This window comes from Globicephala melas, chromosome 16 (genome assembly GCF_963455315.2).
Source record: "Globicephala melas chromosome 16, mGloMel1.2, whole genome shotgun sequence".
Classification (NCBI taxonomy): Eukaryota; Metazoa; Chordata; class Mammalia; order Artiodactyla; family Delphinidae; genus Globicephala; species Globicephala melas.
In genome coordinates this window covers 79,329,158-79,342,095 of record NC_083329.1, presented here as the reverse complement: position 1 = coordinate 79,342,095, position 12,938 = coordinate 79,329,158, and the positions used below count along the sequence as shown (strand labels likewise).

The 12,938-nt window shown below is 41.9% G+C and overlaps 1 long non-coding RNA gene across 1 annotated transcript in view; it reads left to right on the top strand.

Moving 5' to 3' along the window:
• LOC115843463 (uncharacterized) overlaps positions 1–12,938 on the top strand; it is a 48,505-nt gene that overhangs the window by 33,602 nt on the left and 1,965 nt on the right. The window contains exons 4-5 of the long non-coding RNA XR_009559411.1: positions 8,205–8,351; positions 9,390–9,548. This is a non-coding gene — a long non-coding RNA (uncharacterized lncRNA). The remainder of the gene's footprint in view (positions 1–8,204; positions 8,352–9,389; positions 9,549–12,938) is intronic.

Sequence of the window (12,938 nt, the reverse complement as noted above, 5' to 3'; positions counted from 1 at the left end):
CCTGCATCGGCAGGCGGACTCTCAATCACTGCGCCACCAGGGAAGCCCTAGACTAAAATTTAAAAGCAAAGGGTCATTCTAAAGAAAATTGCTGCAAGGAAAAGGGATGACGAGGACCTTAATTATTTCTTGTAATAGAACATGATATTGTCACATCTGGCTGTGATAGTACTGGGGGCTTCGTGCTATGAAATTCAGGGCATTCTTGTGCCTGGAGGCTGAAACCTGTACTCATTTTGTGATTGTATCCAAATGAGAAAATGACATTTATTGAGCTATGGACCTATCCTATCTGAATATGAAACGATAAAAAGAAAATTAAAGTGGAATATATTGTCCTATAGAGCAAAGATGAGAGGCTGATGGGCTATCTTACTATCCTCACTTAAGTCTAAAATGATACCATATTTTTCTAATCCAGCTCATAATTATATAAATATTGCTGGCAATGAATCACCAGAAAATAATGGTTCTTAGTGATAATAACGCATTACATTTGGGTTTGGGAAAATACATAGTTTCTATGTGATGTGGAACAGTGAGGATTTTGGTTCTACAGAAACAAGTCTAATAGTATTTATTTCCTCTTCTCCCCATCTCGTCCCACTGACTCAATAGCTCTGTCTTCTAGTCAGGCCACGAGGATGCTCTTCTTCTCATCCCCTCCCCCCTGTCCTTGGACAGAAGAGCCTTTGACTAAGCACATTCCCCTATTTTATATATATACATACATATATATATATATAAATTTATCTATTTATTTATTTATTTTTACTTATTTATTTTTGGCTGCATTGGGTCTTTGTCGGAGTGCACAGGCTTCTCATTGACGTGGCTTCTCTTGTTGTGGAGCACGGGCTCTAGGTGCACGGGCTTCAGTAGTTGCAGCACATGGTCTCAGTAGTTGTGGCACACGGGCTTAGTTGCTCCGCAGCATGTGGGATCTTCCTGGACCAGAGATCGAACCCGTGTGCCCTGCACTGGCAGGTGGATTCTTAGCCACTGTCACACCAGGGAAGTCCCATTCCCTTAACTCTTACATACATTACCCTAGTTTGTGAATAAGAAGAGGACTCCTAGAGACCTGGCACCTGGAGTGGGCACAGTGGACCTTTCCTGTACATGGTCTGTTTCAGAGCTGGGCCAGTGCAGGACTCCTCTCTATAAAAGACTTCAGGACCAACCGTACGTGGGGACAGAGGAACGATACTGGAAGTGTTTGACATTGACGTAGCACCTTGTAATCGTACATGTCATGTTCACTGCCGGTTGTTATTTGATCAGTACAGGCAGTCACCCACACAAGGTGAAGTTTTGTTATTTTGTGTGGATGGTTGATTTAAGCTTTTTTAAAAACAAGATTAAAACTGAATACAGTAGCATTGTTTAAAAACAAAATGCCGAGCAGTTGGGAGAACACAGAGAAGGTAAAGGTCCGTCTGCTCTCACTTGGCCGCCTCCCGCTCCTGTCCAGTCTGATGTGCCCCAGACTGCAATTTGAGAACGTAACAAATGGCCCGCATCCCGCAGTATCTTCCCCGAGCCTTGTCACTATACAGGACCCCTTGCTAAGGTGGAGATGATCATTTATTAACAATGTGGCTTAAATTGTTCCGTCCATGGACATTGTTCACTTTCTGTTTTTGCTCAATTTGGTCCTTCTAGAGTGACTTCCCCCATCTTATTTACCCATCCTTCAAATTTTAACTCAAACACTTCCAGCCACCCCTTCTCCCCACCATTGTGAGGAATCCCATCTCCTCCTGGAAAGATGTTTGATATCCTAGTGGGCATGAGTCATGTCTCAGGCATCTCCACAGCCCCCATTATGGCAGTCTTTCGAATACATACAAGCTCAACATGTGTTTTTTTTCTTTCTTTTTTTATAGGTTTGTTGGGTTTTTACATTTTTATTTATTTATTTAAATTTATTTGTTTTATTTTTGGCTGTGTTGGGTCTTCGTTGCGGTGCACGGGCTTCTCATTACGGTAGCTTCTCTTGTTGCGGAGCACAGGCTCTATGTGCACAGGCTTCAGTAGTTGTGGCTCGCAGGTTCTAGAGCGCAGGCTCAGTAGTTGTGGTGCACAGGCTTAGCTGCTCCGTAGCATGTGGGATCTTCCCGGACCAGGGCTGGAACCCGTGTTCCCTGAATTGGCAGGCGGATTCTCAACCACTGCGCCACCAGGGAAGCCCTTCAACACATGTTTCTGAACTGGATATTTTTAAGACAAAAAGATTAATTACCCCTCCAGGGTGCTGGCTACCAGGATGAGGTACTCCTGCAACGTAGTGATTAGCAAAGTCAACGATAGATTGCCTACAGGGAAAAACATTGAGAACTATTGCTTACATTATACAGAATAAACTTGGAAGCAAAGACGAAATACAATCTATCGAGGAGGGTGCATTGTTTTCGATTTAAAGTGGCAATGTTAACTTATTTTTAAACCGCATTTTCTGTACCAGCAGCCATCCAAATGGCTCCCACTTCTGTTTAGCTTCGCCTTTAAGGAGAAATAATGACAGTATTTTCATTTCCAGCCTCCCCACTTTCTGCACCCACACAGAAGCATTCACAGTGGGCAACAGTCACCTCCTACACCCACAGTCTTCTTTTCCAGACGTGGAACCAGCAAAGCAAGATCCTTCTTTAAAGAAATCACATTGCGGTCAGTGATTAAGTTGTATTATAGTTTTTTCCTCTATTGACAACAATCATGTAGGTAATTCACTGTCGATCCGTTACTTCTGGGTTTTTCTAATAATCCACTTCCTGAAAATTATAAATACAGAAAAGTGCTTTTGCAATAACAGTTGTAAGACCCTGAATCACTTTTAACTCTCCCCTTTCTTCTCTGGGCTGTGACAGTCACTCCCATGATGTCATCCCCGAGGGAAACTAAACCCTTTGTCTACTCAACCAAAAAGAGCACAAGAGGACATCTTGCCACAGCTTAGGGAATTGTTTAATCATTTAATTTACTTCCTTACTTTCCTGGAAATGAACCATTGGTTCAAATCGGGCATTTGTTAGTTGTTCCCATAGGTGTTGGGATGCGCAAATCAACACAGGAATTCTGCACGGTGGGCATTGTTCACCCCTAGGTTCAGGGAAATTGAGCGACTATTCAGAACCTGTAAGTGGAAGGAGTAGGATTCCAACTGTGGACCAAGAATGTCACCTGCCATATCAGTAAACAAAGAATGTGGGTCCATCAAGCCGTCAGCCACTGAAGATCCCCCCTTTCCACACGCGAGGATGCACCCTGAGGGTATTCAGGATGGAGAAAACAAGCTACTGGTCCTAGATGGTTTAGGTACATATCAAAGGAATGGTTTTAATGAGCCCAGACTCTTGCATCTTCCCTTACATAGAAAAGCGCTAAATCCCTTAACTTGAGATATCTGGTTTTCTTTCGTTAACTATAACCCTTTGATGTTCCGACTACCTGGTCTTTGCTGCAAAAACTCCTCTATATCCTGGGTCCTCCCTTACCTCTTTGGAGCCGTCCCTCAGAGTTATCTAAGAGGCTGCCTACTAGACTTAAGTCCTTAACAAGTCTGCTGAATAAAATATAACTCTGAACTTTCAGGTTGTGCCTTTTTTTTTTTTCAGTCAACACACCTAGGTCTGACTTCAGATGAATTAGCTGTACCACCGTGAATGCTGATCCTTTACACTGGAGAAAGATAAGCCCACAATTTCCTCTGTCACACAGACCTTTGATTGCATCCTATTACATTCCTCAGCTACTTTCCCTCCCCTTCCCCCCATCCCCCATTCTGGAAACTTCCATTTTCTTCCTCTTCTCATGCTGTCAGTATGAAACAGAAGGGAAGGAAAACTCTCAGTGCCATTGTTTTCCCATCCATCCTTGGTCTGATGTTGGTAAATCGATTCAAGCACAGTCTGTTAGCAAAATGAGAAAAATCCACCCAGTCATGTAGGTTACACGTTAATCACGTTAGAACGTGACAGTTTTTCTGGATCCATAAAGGTTTACTAAGGGTTTTCACACAAAAGGTTTCTAATGTCCTCTAAATTTTATGCAGAGTCCACGTATGTGAGATTTTATTCTCAATTAACAGATATGGAAAGACAAGGTGAAGAAGGAAACAATTTAAGTGATTGTTTCTGTAGTAAAGGCCATTCCGTCAAGTGAAAATGAAGCCTCTTTAAAAATGAGATAGGGGGCTTCCCTGGTGGCGCAGTGGTTGAGAGTCCGCCTGCCGATGCAGGGGACACGGGTTCGTGCCCCGGTCCGGGAAGATCCCACATGCCGCGGAGCGGCTGGGCCCGTGAGCCATGGCCGCTGAGCCTGCGCGTCCGGAGCCTGTGCTCCGCAACGGGAGAGGCCACAACAGTGAGGGGCCTGCGTACCGAAAAAAAAAAAAAAAAAAGATAAGACGGCACTGAGTTTTCTGCTTGCAAATACATTTTTCCTTTGGTCATCAGGACTGTCTGCTGGGGAAATGGCTTGTGGAGAGGTTCCACCTCGGTGCTGCTGGCAATGGTCACCTCCAGTTGTTGACATAACAAATAGAGGACTTCACCGTGTGTTATAGATTGAACTGTGTTCCCCCCAAATCCATATGTTGAATCCTAACTGCCAGGACCTCAGAATATGATCTTATTTGGAGATAGGGTCTTTACAGAGATAATCAAGTTAAAGTGAGGTCATTAGGGTGGACCCTAATCCAACACTACTGAGGGAAATTTGGACACAGACAGTCATACAGGACTGGGATGCATTGTGGACATCAAGATCTACATGCCAAGGAGAGAGATCCTTCTGGAACACACCCTTCCTTCACAGTCCTCAAAGGGAATTAGCCCTGCCAACACCTTGGTTTCAGACTTCAGACCTCCAGAACTGTGAAACAACAAATTTCTGTGGTTTAAGCCCCCCAGTTCGTGGTACTTTGCTGTGGCAGCCCTAGCAAACTAATCCACCACGTGCTTTACTGTTGTCAGGAAGGAAAAAACGTTCCTCTACCTTTCCAAGCTCTTCAAGCTGGTCTAAGAATTAATTTGACATGAGGCAGGTTAACAGAAGGAAATGAAACAAAGCTTAGTAACATGTATAGATGGGAGAGACCCAGGAAGACTGAGTAACTTGCCGAAATGGCCCAAGCCCTCCCCTTAAATACCATCTTCAGGGGGCTTCCCTGGTGGCGCAGTGGTTGAGAGTCTGCCAATGTAGGGGACACGGGTTCGTGCCCCAGTCCGGGAGGATCCCACATGTCGCGGAGCGGCTGGGCCCGTGGGCCATGGCCACTGAGCCTGCGCGTCCAGAGCCTGTGCTCCGCAACGGGAGAGGCCACAGCAGTGAGAGGCCCGCATACCGCAAAAAAAAAAAAAAAAAAAAAAAAAAAACCATCTTCAGCTCAACACAAAAGAGGTTTGGGACTTCAAAGGGCAGGAAGGCAATTCACATGGTGATGGAGGAGCAAATACAGAACATCGGCCCATCAATTAACACATCAGAAACACAGAAATAAACAAAATGCAAAACCAGCTTGGAACATATAATTGTTGGGGAAAAAATTAAGAGTAAAATCTCCAGTCTATTCTGGAAATCTGCACAGATGTACAAAATAAAGAAACCAGTTTTATTACTGAATTCACATTAAAACAGACTGCCAGGTACATCACAGGTAATATGCTAATGAGATTAAAAAGACAGAAAGAAACCCCACCTTTGTGTATAACCTAGAAGATGCAACCCATCATACATGGGTTTTCAGGATTCACAGTAATTTTCCCTCTTGTAAGAGGACTTGACCCCACCATTTGTTAAATATACCCACGGTAACTGAGGTAGCCATCTCTGATAGTTAATTGCCTTTATTTGAAGGAAAAATAAAACATCTCCTTGTATCTCCATGACAATCAGGAGATTTAGAGCAAGGAGTCCAGGTCAACCTCCCACAGTGACTTGGAGTTAGAGGCACTCTCTTCATTAATGTTTGTACTTCAAAAAGAGAACCCCAGGCTCTAAAGAGAAACTGCAGAGTTGTAAGGCTGGCAAGAGGCTTGTTTAGCCTCTGAAAAGATTTACATACATGTCAAATTCATAGAGGAAGGTTTTAAAAATAGTAGTTATTTCCAAGGAAATGTTCCTTGAAAAGAGGTGGGGGAAATCTTTTTCCCTGTTAGCAACAGAGAAAATTCAGGGGTTTTGTTTGTTTGTTTGTTTGTTTTTACCTTATACAGGCAAATAACTTCCTTCATATATAAAGAACTCTTAAAATCAATCAGAAAAAAGATAAGCACACCAATAGAAAAAAATAGGCAAATGATTTCAAGACATGATTCATGAAAGGAGAAATGTAAATGGTCATTAAATATATGAAGAGAGGGGTATTTCACGAATTATCAAAGAAATGCAAATTCAGGTGAGATGTCACATTCACATGTCAATTTGACAAAAGCACAGAGAAAAAAAGATAATACTCGGGACTTCCCTGGTGGTCCAGTGCGTAAGACTCTGCACTCCCAGTGCAGGGGGTCCAGGTTCGATCCCTGGTTGGGGAACTAAGATCCCACATGCCGCAACTATGCCGCAACAAAGACACAGTGCAGCCAAAATAAATTAATTAATTTTAAAAAAAGGTAATACTCAATGTTGACTTGGGTGTAAGGAAACGGGGTGCCTTTATAGTCTCTTCTGGTGAGACCGTAAATAGACACAACTTTTGGGGGGAGTGGCAGTTTAGCAGTGGGTGTCAAACCCATGAATGTTCAAACTTCAGCTTTCAGTGGCTCATACGAAAGAAGTATCAGAGATGTACATAAAGATATGGTAAACTAACCCATCCTGTACACTTAGTATATTTTTTAAAATAATTACCACTCATCTTTTATTTATTTATCTTGGTCGCACCAGGTCTTAATTGCGGCAGGCGGGCTCCTTAGTTGTGGCACGTGGGACCTTAGCTCCCCTACTATGGATTGAACCCCGGCCCCCTGCATTGGGAGCTCGGAGTCTTATCCACTGTGCTACCAGGGAAGTCCCTACACTTAGTATGAAAACTCGCAAAATTCTGTCTTCTGAAAATGACCTTTAGAAATAAAATTGTAAAACCATGCACACACATAAAAGAGAATCTACTATAGAAAAATTTTCGAAGAGGCTCACTATTGCTTATATTTTCTTTCCATTTTATTACACTTTATTGTGTAATATTTAGCATACTAAAGAATTATAACTCTCTGAAATAGATATTTTTCTTTACAAAAAAGATTTACATATAAGTATATTCTTTGGGGCATTATTTAAATCATTGAGAAATGAGGCAACTTCAATAAGAGAATTAATTCCATTTTGGTATATCCACATGACATAATGCTGTGTAGCTATGAACATCTAATTTCCATAAAACATTTCACGGCAAAAATGTTCATGATGAAAAGAGCACGAAGAGGAGAGAGATACTTGAATTTATTAACGATTGCTGTCTCTAGATAGTAGGAGTGATTACGATGTTATTTTTCTCATCTTACATCTCCTTGCAATAAATATGTATTTATCGTTGAAAAACACCCACGTTTTTAGAAAAAACTCTTTATGCAGAGACAGCAACACAAAAGGACTGAACTAGCTGACACCCACAGTACACTCCAGCTGACCTTCTGTCAAATGTAGGATCAGGTGGAGGTCTGGGCAGCCAGGAATAAAAACTCCAGACGGTTGACCTGTCTTTCTTTCATATTCTTAGAGCATTGCTGTGTCAACCATCCATTTGGTCCCAGTGCTATCTCGTGTCAAAATAAAAGCTGCAGCAGAAGAGACCTTTGTCGATGACCCGGCACAATCCCAAATGTTGCAGCTGAGATAAGTGAGCCAGAGAGACTAAGTCAGCATTTATTTCTGAATTTGCCTTTTATTAGGAGGCAAGGGGGTGGTGAGGTACTTAGGTTACTTCACGGTGGGAGTCCGTGGGTCACCTCAGGGTAAGGACACTTGGGGAGTGAGAATATAGCGGGCACTGGGTCGTTAGGTCATTTAGGAGGCAAGCTGGTGAGAAGGTTATCTTTCCAACCACAGACAGTCTCTACTCACAACTTAATGCTTTATCATTACGGTGACTCAAGCACGCTACCGCGTGTAATCATACTCCCCTCCGTCCTTGTCCTTCCCTCTGCTGATTTCTACTTCTCCTAGTTTCTGATGCTCTTTGCCTTCCACCGTCTTTCCAGGTATCCCTCAGCATCTGTCCGCACTATGGTTATGTTCTTTCTCTACATCACCTCCTCTTCACCCACCCAACAAAGATCTGATTGATTCAGAAAGTTAACGCAACGTGTGGATGCCCCTTCTCTTCCTATCCAAGGATGCCAGCACAGGTAAATCCACTTTTCCAGGGTAGTAGGGCATTTGGTATACAGAATCTTGACCAAAGTGTAAGAAATTCCTCAGAAAGGGGCTGAGGCCCACAGGGATCTCCACAGAAGGCAATACAAGATGCAGATTCCTTGTTTGACCTTTCCAATACTAGAGCCAACTTTTTCCAGCATACGCTCAAGGGTATTCCAGACAAGCTGTGGTCCCATTCAATTGTATTGGAAATGCAAAGGCGAGGCGGATGGACAGCTCCTCTCTTTTACTGATAAAAGCAATATGCATGCAAACTCTGACAGTTCAACTATTACTGGTGTGGTGGTGAAATTTTTTGTGTCAGCTTGGCTAGACCAAGGTACCCAAATATTTTGGATTACATGTCTGTGTAGGCATTCTTTTATAAGAGATTAACATTTTTTTCTGATTCTTTTTTTTAATTGAAGTATAATAGATTTACAATGTTGTGTTAGTTTCAGGTGTACAGAAAAGTGATTCCGTTTTATATATATATATATATATATACACACACACACACACACATAATGTATACATATACATATATATATATATATACACATATTCTTTTTCAGATTCTTTTCCCTTATAGGTTATTACAAAATATTGAGTATAGTTCCCTGTGCTCTACAGTAGGTCCTTGTTGGTTATCTATTTTATATACTGTGGTGTGTGTATGTTAATCCCAAACTCCTAATTTATCCCCCCCTTTTCCCTTTTAGTAACCATGTTTGTTTTCTATGTCTGTGAGTCTATTTCTGTTTTGTAAATAAGTTCATGTGTATCTTTTTTTTTTTTAGATTCCACATATAATCAATATCATATGGTATTTGTCTTTCTCCGTCTGACTTACTTCACTTAGTATGATCATCTCTAGGTCCATCCATGTTGCTGCAAATGGCATCATTTCATTCTTTTTTATGGCTGAGTAATATTCCATTGTATACATACCACATTAACATTTAAATCAGTAGACTTTTGCTAAAGCAGATTTCCCTCTGTAATGTGTATGGGCCACATTCAATCAGCTGAAGGACTTAAAAGAAAACAGACTGAGGTCTCCCAAAGAAGAGGAAATGCTACCAGAAGACTCCCTCTGCACTCAAGTCACAACAGCAACTGTTCTCCGGGTCTCCAGCCTGCCAGCCTACCCTGCAGATTTTGGACTTGCCCACTGGTGCAATCACGTGAGCAAATTCCCTAAAATAAGTCTCTCTCTCTCTCATTATATATAATTATATATACTCATTATTATATATTATATTGTTACATATAACATTATATATACTCTTATTACATACTAGATATACTCTATTTTATATAATATTATGTATTATGTATTTCTCTGGAGAAGCTCTGACTAATATAATCAGTAACAAATTATTTGGAACCCTATTAAAAATAATTTTTTGTCCATGATTATAAATCAGTAAATTAATAATTTTTCCCGGGCTTCCCTGGTGGCGCAGTGGTTGAGAGTCCGCCTGCCGATGCAGGGGACGCGGGTTCGTGCCCCGGTCCGGGAAGATCCCACATGCTGCGGAGCGGCTGCACCCGTGAGCCATGGCCGCTGAGCCTGCGCGTCCAGAGCCTGTGCTCCACAGCCTGTGCTCCGCAACGGGAGAGGCCGCAACAGTGAGAGGCCCGCGTACCGCAAAAAAAAAAAAAAAAAAATTTTCCCCAAGTCCCCTGGTTTGTGAGTGGCAGAACCAGAAGCCCTTTCTTGTGATGCATCTCATGGCACATCCTCAACGATACAACAGAGGATTTCCAAAATAACACACATCTCATCATGTCCTTCACCTTCTTAAAACCTCTCAAGGGCACTCGCACTCTTCCCAGTAAAGGCTCATTTTATACGATGTCCAAGGCCACCTTCTCTACATTGCCTTTCTCTTCTTCTGCCCTGACCTTACATCCATCCTTAGCCATGCCCTGTCCCTATGTCCATCCTTAGCTCCAGCCCCATGGAACTACTTGCAATCCCTCAAAATCACTCTGTGTTTGTACCCCTGGGCCTTGGCATATGCTGGTACCTCTGCTCGGTGCCTTTCCTGTCCTTTGGATGGAGAACCACCACCTCACTGCAGCCCTTTGGTTTTTCAATACACTCGAATGCTCGAGAAAACCACACAACAGATTTGTACGGAAGAGAAAGGGACCGTCCCCCACATTCCTGACCCATAAGAACTGAATCCCGCATGAGGACTTCCTGGATACAGCAAAATGATGAGGCCCCTTCATCATTCCGGTAAATTTCCGGCAAAGCAGGCATAAGACCAATGACTATGCTTTAGAATATTCTGAACCATGGACCACAGCAGCAGTGGGGTGGGGTGAGGTGGGTGGAGCAGAGGGCTGGGGTAATGCGAGAGGTGTGGAGGGGCTGAGTGCTCTCCCATCCCTTACTTGCAATTCCAAAGCCCCAAATTATATGAAATCTCAAAGTTTTTCACAATTCATCTGGAGACAAAATCTGGCCCGAAATAGCATGAGGCTACTTGTAATCTTTATTCCACTTAGTGCAAATGCTCATGCATGTCAGTGAAGAAGAAATATTCATGTGTCTGATTGCTGGGTTCTGCCTCAGGTCCTGTCGGGGATGTTATATAACATAAAATCCAAAAAAGGACAGACTGAATTGTAGTCCCAAGGGCATTAGCTAAGGGATTGTGGAACTGTTTCATTCCTCAACAATTAATTAAGTTAAAACAAAATTTCATGTCTGTCCTTGAGAGAAGTATATGGACCCCTTTCAAAAGAGCCCAGTGGGAGTACGAAATCAGAAATTAACAGGAGGATTCGGTAGCCACCCTTGACTGTGTGATCTGCAGTCAGCATCCCCCGGGATACCTTTGTCTTTCTCCCCCCAGACTGGGTTTGCCAAACAGAGCAATGCGAACATGTTGAGAGGTGAACCTCATTCCCTGAGATCCTGGGTGTCTCAGTCCCTGGGGGCCAACTGTCAGCTCCAACTCATTCCATCTTTCCTAAGTCCCCACCCCCTGCCTGCTTCTGGTGAAAGACGCTCAGGCATCAGCAGGCAGACATGGGGGGTTGCAACTCACATAAAGCTTTGCTTACCTTCTGAGACATCACCCACACCCGTAAAGAGGAAACACGTCTTTCTACATAGTCATTTGGTTCCTCTTGCAGGCTCCATTAAATTCATGGAAAAAAGTGGTAACCGTGTTAAAGGTAACAATTCTACCTTTAAACAATCAATATCAGTTCTGTACAGGCCATGGAAGCAGAAAATCTTTTTATAGATTTACCCATGTTCAGAAACTTGGTGTATATTTTCCTGAACCTGGCAGTATGTGACCAAAGCAAACCAGATTTTCATACTATTAAGCGATCAGAGGACAGACAGGAGATTAAATTAGAATTGGAATCATATTTCTTCTGGTCTCTATAATTTCCAGACTTAAAAACGGTTTCTAAGAAAACGAGGCATTTTAGGTAATAAATAATGGTGACCACAGTCAGATATTTGCTAACATTTGGTAATAGGTATTCTAATTTTTTATCAAGAGTAGTTACGTCAAAAGCCAGAGAAGACTTTCAACTCTGCATAATACTGGAAGAGTGCCTGGGAAATGAGATGTTCGCCAGACGTAGCCTTGGATTTTTGAAAAAATGTGTTTCTTCTTTCAACATACCTTTACTGAATCTCTACCATGTGTCAGACACAGCGTTAGGTATCGAAAAAATAAAGTGAATGAGATACCATCTCTTCTCTTGAGGTGAGATGGATTTGGGAACCTTGAATGGAAAGAGCAAAAAACCTCTAGGACTTAATGATATAATATCCCAGACTATATTCTCATTTTCTCTCACAGGTAGAGACTGGGTCCTACTTCTGTTCTTTGAATTCCCAGCACAGCTGTGGGCTTACAGAATATAGTTGGGCTAATTAATTGAAATGGAAAACTGCAAAGAAATTAATACATTCATCATTAAGTGAACTACAGGGCAAGTCCCTGAAGACATGGAGGTTTTCTCTTTTTATTCTATTTTTTCTAATGCATCGTCTCACTGCAAGCTTGCCCTTACCACAAAGAGCTCTCAAAAAAAGTACTGAGTGAGTGAATAAGCCCGAGTTTTTCTGGTATACTTCCTAGAGCTAGATAGCTAAAACCTATCTTAATGTATAAAGGATGCTGTGGTGGTGCTACATACTATGTTTTCCCCATATGCACTCTTCTGGGCTACTCTTCTTCTGGTGATTATAACATATCACTGCCTTCCAGTTTTTTTTTTTTCTAGTTGCAACATAACTACTGCTGTGTTCCATATGTGCAAAAAGAACTGGGAATACAAAAATAACACTCAAATTTGAGAGCCATTTAAAAACCAAGAAATAACATTTTAAATTGTGGCATCAGGTCCTTATAATGGAACCTTAAACTGTCCTTTTCATCCCCAATGCTAGTTTCCAACTATAGTTTCAAGTACCTAGAAATATATTTAAAATCTAGAAAATAATACAAATTATACCATTGGCAGAAGAAGAAAAACTCTTCTATTGCACCTCCAATCATTAGGTTGATTTTATTTATTTACTTATTTATTTA